Genomic DNA, 12,779 nt, shown 5'->3' on the forward strand with positions numbered 1-12,779 from the left:
TAGTTGGTGCGTCTACCATCTGACCCATGAAATTGTCCAGCAAGACACTAAGGAACTGGCGAGCCTTAAATGAATGCGCGGTTCCCTCCGCCCAGTCTATGTCTGGATAATTAAAATCCCCCATTATGATAACACTTCCCATCCTTGCTGCTAATCCAATTTGTGATAGGAGATCCGTCTCCACTTCCTCCCTCAGGTTAGGGGGCCTATAGCATACTCCCAGTATTTTCCCCTTAGCTTCATCCCTTTGGAGCTCTACCCATAAAGATTCCACCTCCTCCCTAGCCCCCTCAGTGATGTCATCTCTCACATTCACTTGTACATTATTCTTGATATATAGGCATACCCCTCCCCCTTTTTTACCCTCTCTGTCCTTGCGGTATAGGGTATACCCTTGAATGTTTGCCAGCCAATCATGAGAGCTGTTGAACCAGGTCTCTGAAATTCCCACAAAATCCAAATCCTCCTTGTACAACAGTATCTCTAGTTCACCCATCTTGTCCGCCAGGCTCCTGGCATTGGTGAACATGCCACATAGTTTAGACCGGTCGCATATTGTCCTCGTATTGGGTGTTTCAAGATTGCAACTTGTACTTGCTACTATACTCACCTTGTGTTTTTGTGCTTTGGTTAACCTACCACTAATGCCCCCAATACTACCCTCTGGAATATCTTCCGCGCTGGCTATCACTGTCTCTGGACCCTCCCCCCCATCGCCTAGTTTAAAAACCCCTCTAACTTTTTGGCCATCTTCATTCCCAGCAGATCTGCACCCTCCTCATTTAGGTGCAGTCCGTCCCTTCTATAGTACCGGTTACCGACTGAGAAGTCGGCCCAGTCCTCCAGGAACCCAAACCCCTCCTTACTACACCAGCTCTTCAGCCACTTGTTTACTTCCCTAATCTCCCTCTGCCTCTCTGGTGTGGCTCGATGTACCGGTAGTATTCCTGAGAACACTACCTTGGAGGTCCTTTTCCTCAATTTAGCTCCTAAGTCCCTAAAATCGTTCTTTAGGACACTCCATCTGCCTCTGACTTTGTCATTGGTGCCAACGTGCACCATGACAGCTGGGTCTTCCCCAGCCCCTCCCAGTAATCTGTCCACAAGATCCGTGATGTGCCGAACCCGAGCGCCCGGTAGACAACATACTGTTCGGCGCTTCAGGTCTTGGTTACAGATTGCCCTCTCTGTCCTTCTAAGAATTGAGTCCCCTACCACCAGAATCTGTCTTTCCTTTCCCTTTGCTGCCCCCCCACTCTCACTGGAGGAGTTCTTCCCCTGGCAGCTAGGAGAGTCCCTCATCTCCAGCAGTGCTGGTCCCTGACTGGTTACACCAATGTCACTCAATGGAGCGTACTTATTGGGATGCTCCAGTCCTGGATCGGCCTCCCTGGCACTTCCCCCTCTACCCCTCCTGACTGTCACCCATCTACTCTTTGCTAGTGCCTGCACCTCTTTGTCTCCACCCGCCTCTGTGCTGGCCCCTGCCGGCACCTGCCGTGTACGTTCCTGGCTCACCTTTAGTATGGAGGGACTTCTCAGTGCTGACAGTTGCTTCCCCAGATTCAGAACCTGGGCTTCCAGGGAAACAATGTGCTTACATTTTGCACAGCAGTATTCGCCCTCGATCGGATGATCAAGGAACGCATACATGCGGCAAGATGTACAAAGAGTCGCCTCTCCACACCCGCCGGGCATCGTACCTATTAAATTTGGTGAGGATTTGGGGATTTTACCCTGTCCAAATTACCTAACAACTAGCTTCCTGGCACTAATACTCAAGACAATACACAGGTACACGTCAAGACAATACACAGGTACACAATACACAAGTACTAACGATCCACACACACTACTCAGACAACACTCAGATACTCACACTACACAGGTACTATGACCCCTGTTATAACCTCCTGTTTTTAACTCCCACTTAATCCAGCTCCACTTACACCAAGCTCCACAGCTTCAAACTAAGCACGCTCAGACTGAGTCCTACAACAAGTTAAATAGGCACCTGTGAGCAATTAACCACACCCCTTAATTGATAGACTGATGAAACAAGAAAAAAAAAAAAAAAAAGCTATTTAAAAAGTGACAGCAAAAGGCAAATTAAAAACTAAAAGGAAAAGTCCCCAAAATGCAACCCAGCAAACACACACCAACAGACAGCAAACACACACCAACAGACAGCAAACACACACCAACAGACAGCAAGACTTGTATACTCTAACACTTGTTTTTAACTCCCACTTAATCCAGCTCCACTTACACCAAGCTCCACAGCTTCAAACTGAGCACCCACAGCTTCAAACTGAGCACCAAATCAAATCAAGCTTCGTGAAAACTGTTGCTCCCTTGAGGCAGTCAAATAACTCCGTAATCAACGGAATCGGATAAGCATTCTTAATCGTGAAGTGATTGAGACCCCTAAAATCAATACAAGTTCTCAGTTTACCACTCTTCTTTTTCACAAAAAAGAAACCAGCACCAGCAGGAGATGAGGATTTACGGATGAATCCTTGAGAAAATGCGTTAGCAACATACTACTCCATGGCGTTGTCCTCCCAGGCAGACAAAAGGGTAAACCCGGCCATGAGGGGGTATGGCACCAGGTTGAAGGTCAATTGCGCAATCATACGACCAGTGTGGAGGCAAACTACCGGCTTGGCCTTTTTCAAAGACATCGCTAAATTCGCTGTACTCCTCCGGCAGGGAGGAGAGTGAAGAGGTGCACAAGAGCTTAGCCACTTTCTGAAAACATGTCTTCCTGCATTGTGGCGACGTTGCTATCCCAAAGAGGTCTTCTTCATATGGAAGCTCGGACACCAACGGACATTACCCACTTCTCTCTCTGCAGAGACGTAGAATTCATTCAGCTGCCTCTTCCCTCCACAATTCTCCAGTCTCTCTTAGCTCTCCGAGAGCTAAGAGAGACTGGAGAATTGTGGAGGGAAGAGGCAGCTGAATGAATTCTACGTCTCTGCAGAGAGAGAAGTGGGTAATGTCCGTTGGTGTCCGAGCTTCCATATGAAGAAGACCTCTTTGGGATAGCAACTTTACAACTTTACCATTCACCAGCCCTTGGTTCCCCACCTTCATTGCCAGTGAGCAATCCAAGCCTGTTTGACCCATATATCGTATGCTAGGAGGGTCCCGACTTTCTGGTAAGCCTCCAGTCATCCCGGGTGGTGGTTTCGCACAAGTGTCTGTCAGCACATGTTGGATTACATTCAGAAATCTTTCACGAGTATATGTTTTGGAATTTATCACCATTGCAACCTTTATGTCCATCGTACCTGCATATTCAGTTTTGGACTTTATTGCCATTATTACATCCTGTCATCACTTTTGGTGACTCTAGGGCTTTATAATATAAGTGTTCTATATGTATGAATGTTCACAAAATATACAAAACACTACCTTTCACAATTTATTTTGCTATTTTATGTGGTAAAGCAATATTTTCTTTCTCATTTTTTAGCGCTACACCTGGTTACATATGACTGTTCTTAAAGATGGCTACTGTACTTCTGCATTAATACATATATAGTTTACCCTGTCCACACTGCAGAAGGATAATACAGCAGCAATAAAGGAAGAAGTTCTGCAGCAATGATCAACTACAGTCCAGGTTAAACACGTTTTAGATCCGACCTGCCAACGCTTCTCTAGGTAGTGGGTAGATCAGTCTCTCTGGCAAATTTCTCCTTCATTCCTTCAGTGTCAGGATTCTGCTTTAGAGGCGGTCAATCCCAGGTACCTTTTCAACATATGGTGGACTTTTCCTTGCATTAAAATGATTTGGCGTGGGGTATACCAGATGGTCTACACCTTTTTTTGGGAAGAGGTATTCTGAATAATCCTAAAGTGGCCCTACTAACTCTGACACCCGAGCATTCTCAGTTTGCCTTCTTACGTTCCTTTTCATGGCAGTGAAACGGGTACTAGCCAATGTTTTGTGGTCTTTAACCCCATTGTTGGTACAGGTGAATAGTAAAATGGAACCGCCTGAATTAAAAGATGTTCACATTCCTTAATGATAAATTTATATAAATTTGAATGGGTCTGGGCCCAAAAATTTACTCTAGGGACTTTGATTACTCACTACTGACCAGCCTTACTTGATAGCTAAGCTATCCCTCTTAGCCATTAAGCGGCTCATATCATCTACCCAAGGCGGACTTTCCCTCTCTATCCCTCTCCTACCTTGTCCTCCTAGCGTGCCCTACTTCCTCTCTTACATTTCTCCTTACTCTCTAATTCTCTAGTTAGTTTCTACATTACAGCTACAGCATTTCAGTTGATTCTTCACTAGCTGGTACCATATAATGTGGACTACAGCAAAAGTTTCCCACCCCCAGACTATCATTGTCTTGTGCACTGATTTTAGTGCTTGTACTCCCTTTGACTGAAATTGTGTTTGCTGTATGTAACGCTGCTAGCTAGTTCCCAAGCTGTACTAACAAAATGGACATTGTTATTATTATCTTTATTAGCCAAATGTTGCAGCCACTCTTATTGTCAATTGCATTTTTTGCATTAAATGTAATCAAAAAATAATAAAGCAGAAAACTGGGTCGAGCTTTGACTCTTCTCTTGTGTTCTGCATTAATCAATAAAAGTGCAGAATAACTGCTGTCAGGGTGGTAGGGTGCATTATTTTGCACCAAATTTAATGAGTTTGTTGCAGTTATCCTTGAATTATCTACAACAGAAACATAGATCGGTTTATTCCTGTTACAGGAGCCTCAGTGTTTACTATTCCATGTCCTTTTTGGCAGGATGGTGATGTGGTTCAGCATAAGCTTCAAATTCTGGAAAGCCCTGTCCCAGACAAGGATCATTTGACAGGATGATGTAGACCTCTGAACAGAAGCGGCAATAAGTAAGGAAGCAGTAAAATGAAAAGGCTTGCTATGAACAAGTGGAACACTTGGTTGTTATAAAGAAGTGTTCTTCCTTTTCATTTATTTTGAGTAGGTTTGAAAAATGCAGGCACGTGGCAGCTGAGGTTAATGACAAATAGCTACTTTAGGCATGACCTTACAATTTTGTACATTTTGGAGGCAGCAGCATAGTTTGAAAATTATTGTACAGTATTAGAAAAGAATGTTTCATGTGTATCAAAAGAACCTTGTGCTGCATATGAAGTGCTTTTTTCATTAGCTCAGAATAGCTTGCATTGTTCTGCAGTTCTGAGTCAGAATCAAAATTCAAAAGTCAGGGTCATAGAATTAAGCTCATGGGGAAGAAAACACATCTAATGGACATGATTTCATTGAGGAAAAAAGCCACATTAAAAGTATATGTTTTTTTTCCCAGGTGTAATTTCCAATCAGTAGTACACTCATATATAATTCATTTTCTCTTTTTGATTAAAAAAAAAAAAGTTTTATGTCTAAACTAGGGGTCTCCAAACTACAGCCCGGGGGCCACATGCAGCCTCCTACAAGAGTTTAACCAGCCCACAGCAATTGTCCTGTATTTGCATCATGCATTTCAATGGTGCAAGAGGGTCGACCGCCAGCACCATTACAACCAATGATGCTGTAAAAAGCCAGGACACGCAGGATCATTTGTTGCTATGGTGCTGGAGGCTGGCCCAAATGCACCACAGAAACACTGATCCATGGTGGCAGCATGCAGGCCATCCCAACATTCAGAAGACGACCTGCTCTGCCTTCTGTCCAGACTTACTGTGCCTACCACCTCCAGCCATGCATGTTGTGATGAAGATTGTAAGATAAGACGGGGGACTGAGGATTCCAATGTGAGTTGTCTCTCTGATGTGAAGGAGGTCTCTGATGTAAAAAGGGGGCTCTGATGAGCAAGGAGGGTATTGATGTGAAGGTGGGGGGGTTTCTTGGATGTTGTTTGTTCGTTAAATTCAATTTTTTTTTCATTCATTTATAAAACCTGAATTTTTATTTTTTTCTATTTTTTTTTTTTTTGGTCATGAATATTTGTAAAATATATGATGTGGACCTCAGTACTGAAATGTTAGGAGATCCGTAGGCTAAACTGTGACACTGCATAGCGACCTGCTATGTGGCACAAAAAGAACTGGATATTCCCATTCCTCACAACAATATTATGCAAGGCATTGTCCACACAATTGTTCTGTTAGGGCTAGCATTACTGAGTTAACTGATGACACTGCTAACTAAAAGAACTGTACCATAAAGCAGGAAAGGATGTATATACTCCCTAGGCCACCAGTAACACACTTTACATGAAAATGTATTTACGTTTTGGATTGAGTGGTAATGGTCTCTGTCACATTTTTATTGCTGTCGGTGTCTATACTAGAACAATTCCCCTCTTCATTTGTTCTGGTGACCATTTTCACTGAGACTGGAAGTGAGGGAAAAGATTACATTCAAGTTTTCACTGGAACTGGAAAAGAAAGGGAACTTGTCCAATGTGCTCTAGCTAAAGAGATTTCCACCACTTTGAGAGATATCCTCTCGCTTCCTGTTGTGTCTATAAAACATTAAATTAAAGTGCATGTCAAACAAAACTTGTTTTCTTCTTTTTTTGGATATGATTGGGGAAGGAATAGAAGCCTTATGTGTTAGCTTTATACCCTAACTTCCTGTGCTGCTGACAATGTTTTTTACAACAGCAAAACGGAACCAGAGAAAATTCCCAGCTCAACTCACCAACCAGTCTGCTTACCAACCAAATTATCCTATCTAACAGTTTGATTCAAAAACAGGGTTTTGGTTATCACACATTTGCAAACACATGCGTAAGCTGCAGAGCCACTTCATGGCACCCCAGTATTCTCTGCAGTTCTAACTCTTGTACATTTATGAGAGCCTCCACAGTGGAAGTACATGCTTTACCACAGCCAAGCATTTACGTTCTTGGTTAGCTGTGGTTTCTGACCTATTACTGTACAATACAGCCTCAGCCGTCACTTCCAGTTTACGTGATGTCGTCAGCACGCCACACCTCCCTATGCGTGTTGTCACAATAGACTTCTTCCAGGACCTAGAAGAAGTCAGTTGTGACTTCATTGTGTAAACCGAAAGTGACGGTAAAAGTGCCATACAAGCCAGCTGTGATTCTGTCTCAATGCTCATATACATTGTAAGTGATTTTAAGGATTAATTCAGGGTTTTATGTTATGTAGGTTATTTGTCTTTCCTATATTCTCTTGAATATTGATTAGAGGTGAGATGAGAGGAGGCATTGAATGTGTAGACCTGTAAACAATGCTAGCGGGAGGTGGAACCCTTTGGAGGATTTTATTTTAAATAGCCTGTTTGCCCTTTCTTTAGTTAAAAGGTCATCTACTTTTGGTAAGCGTACATCTGAATTTTTAAGATGGTGGTTCTTCTTAAGAGGTGATGGTGATGATTCTCTATTACTTCCCCGTTTTAAGGGAGGATATTTTAAAATATCTTCACCTGGAGGACTGTCTTTTCATAATACATACATTCACAAAAGGACATTTTTGTGCTTTCACATTAACGTTTGTGTGATTTTGGAATGTTTTGGAGTTGTTATAGCGCAACATTTTACTTGTAAATACCGCCTGATTACCAAGTGCCTTTCTAACTATTATTTTTCTCCCCTCGTCTTTCAGGACAGCACCTGGAGAGAGCGCAGCTCCACCCACTTTTCCCAGGAAACACTGCAGTCAGTTTTTTCTTTAAAGACCGGACACTTCCACCATGGCCTCAGTTGTAGTGTTTCCTCCGCCGTGGTGGAAGCGCTGCAGGGAACCAGGGGTGTGCTGCGCTGTCTCCAGGTGGAGAGAGTTGGGGGCATACCGGTATTTCTGTTCTTTTGTGCAGACCAGCCCAGCTTCCTCCCTTCACATGCGGGGGTTGCTCCGGCGTCCCCCCTCTTCATACCCGGCGAGGGTCAGGCTGCGGGGGGTCCCAGCTCCTTTAGACCGGCGGCTGGCTTGGAAGGAGCGGCGTCTCCTCTTCAACCCCATTGCTCAGCCTTCCGGGTTCCGGTGGCGAGCGCGTCACTACGGCCGGGGGCGGGACCTCCAGCGGCGCGACGCGGCTTCCGGTTCCGGCCGCTGGAACGCAGGAGGGGAGGGCAGGTCTCTTCCGGCTGACGTCATTTCCGGCCCTCGCAGCGGCGTGTGGACCGGGAAAGTTTAAAAAACAAGCACCAACGCCATTGCAAATCCTGTCAATATGGAGGAGGAACAATCGGTGGTGGCAGGAGCAGGAGCCACACAAGTCAGCCAGGCCCAGGTAAGCGGGGACAGTGTGTCTCTGTAACTTACTCTATGGGCATGTTTTAGTTCCCTCTTTGGTAAATGTTTTAAAGAGCCTGCAGCATTCTTCCTGGGTATTGAAGCAGGAAGTAAATGTGTTTAAGATTGTGAAGTAAATCTGTGGGGGGATTTACTGGCTGAGTGAAGGAGGGGGGTTAAAGTGTTAGCTCTCCACTCTTTTTCAGCATGCTATTTATAGGTGTTTTCTGTTTGTGTATTTCAGAAGGCAAAAGAAAAGACCAAGCATTCGTCTTTTCCTGTTAAAAGAAAATGCCCATCTTGTAAAAATGTGCTTAAAGAGTCTTGGGCTAAGGTGTTATGCAAAGGGTGCATTGCAGACCTGGTTAAGGAGGAAACCACTCCTAGTGTACCTGTGGTTCAGCAGGACTTACTGAGCTCTTTTAGGAAAGATTTGGCGGAGACTTTTGAGTCATTTAAATCCTACCTTGACAAACGTCCAGCCGCAGGCAGCTCAGTACCTCGTTCCCAGTCTTCTGTTTCCGCATATAGGGGTGACAGTGACTCGGAGGAGGAAAATCGTAGCGTGGCTACGGAATCTGAGGAAGAAGCAGAGGAAGAGAAAGAATCTTCTTCTTCTTCTTCTCGATATAAGTTGTCTCTAGAGGAGGTGGATGATCTACTAAAAACTATCCACACTACTCTTAATATTACAGAGGACAAGGCCCAGCTGTCGTTACACGATAGGATGTTCCAAGGCATGGGTGAGGTGAAACACAGGATGTTTCCGGTGCACAAGTTTCTGTCAGAAACAGTTAAGAGAGAATGGAAGGACCCAGAGAGGGCCCCCTTCTTTTCTAGATCCCTCAAACGCAGGTTTCCCTTTGAGGAAGATAGCGCACAGGTCTGGAACAAAAAGCCTAGACTGGATGCGGCCTTCTCTCAGGTGTCGAGAAACACTGACCTCGCGTTTGAGGACATGGGTATCCTCAAGGACCCCATGGACAAGAGGGCTGACTCCCTGCTAAAGAGAGCCTGGGATTCCACCCTAGCAAATTTAAAGCCAGCTATGGCATCAACAGTGGTAGCCAGAAACCTGGAGCACTGGTTGGAACAGCTAAAGGTTCATATCGAGGCAGGTACACCTCGTAAGGATCTTTTGGAGACCTTACCAGTGCTTATGAAAGCCGTTGGATATATAGCAGATGCTTCGGCAGAATCGGTTAGGATGTCGGCCAGATCATCTGCCCTAATCAACTCAACGCGCAGGGCTCTGTGGGTCAAGACTTGGACCGGGGACACAGCCTCTAAGGCCAAATTATGCGGTTTACCCTTTGAGGGGGATTTGGTTTTTGGCCCAGGTCTTGAAGCCATTCTTGAGAGAACGGCTGACAAAAAGAAAGCCTTCCCCATTAAGAAAAAGGTGGTTCCTCAGGGCAACAAAAATTTTCGTCCTTTTCGGAAAACCACAGACTCAAAGGAGACAGGATATAAAAGACCTTGGAGGTCTCAGAGAGGCAGGGGCAAGTCAGGGGTACTCTTTCGCTCCCCTACCCCAAATACAAAGAGCCAGTGACGGTCCACAGCCTGTGGGAGCAAGGTTACAAGCCTTCTTCCCGCAGTGGCAGAGGATAACAGACAGTCCATTTATCCTGAAAACTATAAGGGAGGGTTACGGACTGGAGTTTGCCCAACCCCCTCCGGTTCGGTTTTATTTAACTCAGGCTCCCAGAGACCCGGAGAAGCTTACGGCTATGTCAGCAATTCTGCAGGAGTTAATTCAGCAGAGGGTGGTAGTGAATGTTCCCCCCAACGAGCTAGAACAGGGGTGCTATTCACACGTCTTTCTGGTGAGGAAGCCTTCAGGCAAGTTCAGATTGATCCTGAACCTGAAGATACTCAACAGAGCGGTCAGGTACAAAAGGTTCAAGATGGATACGATCTTTTCGGTAAAGGGTCTCCTGACCCCAGACTGCTTTATGGTATCCATAGACCTAAGAGATGCATATCTCCATGTGCCTATATCCCCAACATCACAGAAGCACCTCAGATTTGCGATCAGGATAGGGGGATCTGTCCTACATCTGCAATTCAGAGCTCTCCCTTTCGGGCTGTCATCCTCTCCGAGGATATTCACAAAAATTCTGGCGGAGGCCTTAGCCCCTCTCAGAATAGAAGGAATTTCGATTGTCCCATATTTAGACGATCTGCTAATATTTGCCAAATCAGGGCACATATTGGAGAGGGATCTACAAAGGACGAGGAGGCATCTGGAGAGCCTAGGGTGGTTAATAAACGAGGAAAAATCGAACATGATCCCATCACAGGCAATAACCTTTCTAGGTTACACTATCGACTCCATACAGGGAAAAATGTATCTCCCAGAGGAGAAGATAGTAAAGCTTCAGAACGCTGTAAAAAAGGCCCAGACAAACCTGCCAATTTCTATCAGATCAGTGATGTCTGTTTTGGGGCTCCTTACTGCAGCAATACCTGCAGTACAGTGGGCACGTTTGCACGCAAGGGAACTTCAACAGACAATTTTGAAAAATTGGTCTTATGGAGAGTCCCTAGAAAAGATGATAACGATATCTCCCCGAGTTCAGAGGAAGCTCTGGTGGTGGAGGAGCCACTCCAATCTGAACAAGGGCCTGCTCTGGTTTTTTCCCCAGGAGAGGAGGTTAACAACAGATGCGAGTTCCTGGGGGTGGGGAGCCCACCTGGAAGGACAGATGGCTCAAGGCAATTGGACAAAAAGGGAAGCCGGGAGATCCTCCAATTGAAGGGAATTAAGGGCTATTCTCCTAGGACTGTGGGCTTTCGAGGAAATAGTCCGGGGGCATCATGTTCAGGTGCTATCAGACAATGCCACAGCAGTGGCATATGTTACAAGACAGGGGGGCACGAGAAGCAAGGTCTTGCTAGCCTTGTCACTTCAGTTGCTATCCTGGGCGGAAGGCAACGTAAAGTCCCTAACAGCTGTACACCTAAAAGGAGAGCTGAATCTAGTGGCAGACTTTCTAAGCAGAGAAAGGATACTAGAGGCAGAATGGAGTCTGAACAGGGAGGTATTCCAGGAGTTAGTAAAGAAATGGGGAACTCCTCAGATAGACCTCTTCGCATCCCACAAGAATGCAAAGGTGAGAGCCTATTACTCACTAAACAGGCAAGATCAGGCGAAAGGTTTGGATGCGCTGGCACAACCATGGAACTTCCACTTGTGCTACGCCTTTCCCCCCTTTCAAATGATCCCTTGGGTGTTGAAAAAACTACAGCGAGAGACCACAAGTTTGATCCTGGTGGCTCCTTTTTGGCCCAAGAGACCCTGGTTTGCAACCATACAGAGGTTGGCAGTGGAACCACATTGGGTTCTCCCACTTCGAAAGGATCTGCTATCCCAGGGACCCCTTCAGCATCCAAATGTCAATCAGCTCAGGCTGACAGGTTGGTTACTGAGGAGCAGCTGCTAAAAAGAAGGGGCTTCTCAGATAAGCTGGTATCAACCCTGTTAAATAGCCGAAAGAAGGTTACCAGGGGTATTTATTTTAAGACATGGAAGCGGTTTAACTCCTGGTGCATGACTAAAAAATGTTCACCACAGGAGTTGCCCTCGATTTTAGAGTTTCTCAATGAGGGTATGGAGATGGGGCTGGCAGCCAGTACCCTGAAGGTCCAGGTAGCTGCCTTGTCGGTGTTTCTTGAGAGAAAGTTATCTCAAGAACCATTTATAGTGAGATTTTTCAAAGCATTGGCCAGGCTTAGGCCGGTACCCTTCAAATCCTTTCCTAAATGGGATTTATCTCTGGCGCTACAGGGGTTGATTAGATCACCCTTTGAGCCACCACAGGAAGCAACGTTAAAAGTATGGACGCTTAAACTGGTTCTTTTGGTGGCAGTTACCTCAGCCAGAAGAATTAGTGAGTTACAGGCTCTATCTATAGTAGAACCCTTTTGTTTGATATTTTCAGACCGGGTAGTTCTGAAAACTGACCCGGGCTTCTTGCCAAAGGTCGCAACCTTTTTTCATAGGGCACAAGAGATAGTTTTACCTACTTTTTGTCCTTCACCATCCAACTCTAAAGAGGAGGCTTTTCATACCCTGGATGTGAGGAGATGTTTACTCCATTATTTAGAGATTACGAGAGAGTTTAGGAAGACAAATTCTCTTTTTATTCTTTTTTCTGGATCACGCAAGGGTCATTGTGCTTCTAAAAGCACTATAGGCAGATGGCTTAGAATGGCGATCAGTGAAGCCTACAGGGCTGCAGGGGCTGATCCTCCCACAGGGGTAATGGCCCATTCAACAAGGGCAGTAGCAACGTCCTGGGCAGAAAGAGCGGGGGCTTCTCCAGGCCGGATCTGTAAAGCGGCCACGTGGACAAGCTTCTCCACCTTCACCCGCCACTACAGGTTGGACTTGCTTTCAGCAGCGGATCAATCGTTTGGCAGGAAGGTCCTGCAGGCGGTGGTCCCACCCTAGAGTAAGTACTCTTTTATCATCTCCAGGTGCTGTCCTGAAAGACGAGGGGAGAAAAACCCTAGTTAGACTTACCGGTAACGGTATTTCTACGAGTCT

At 45.6% G+C, this 12,779-nt stretch overlaps 1 protein-coding gene across 3 annotated transcripts in view; it reads left to right on the forward strand.

The window, feature by feature from the left end:
- RHBDD1 (rhomboid domain containing 1) overlaps window positions 1-12,779 on the forward strand; it is a 160,641-nt gene that overhangs the window by 20,472 nt on the left and 127,390 nt on the right. The window contains exon 2 of one of the 3 annotated variants that reach the window (XM_073625976.1): window positions 4,782-4,885. The exons of the other annotated variants lie outside the window; for them this stretch is intronic. The gene's annotated coding sequence lies outside the window, so the exon portion shown is untranslated. The remainder of the gene's footprint in view (window positions 1-4,781; window positions 4,886-12,779) is intronic. 3 annotated transcript variants of the gene reach the window in all.

Source organism: Aquarana catesbeiana, linkage group LG04 (genome assembly GCF_042186555.1).
Source record: "Aquarana catesbeiana isolate 2022-GZ linkage group LG04, ASM4218655v1, whole genome shotgun sequence".
Classification (NCBI taxonomy): domain Eukaryota; kingdom Metazoa; phylum Chordata; class Amphibia; order Anura; family Ranidae; genus Aquarana; species Aquarana catesbeiana.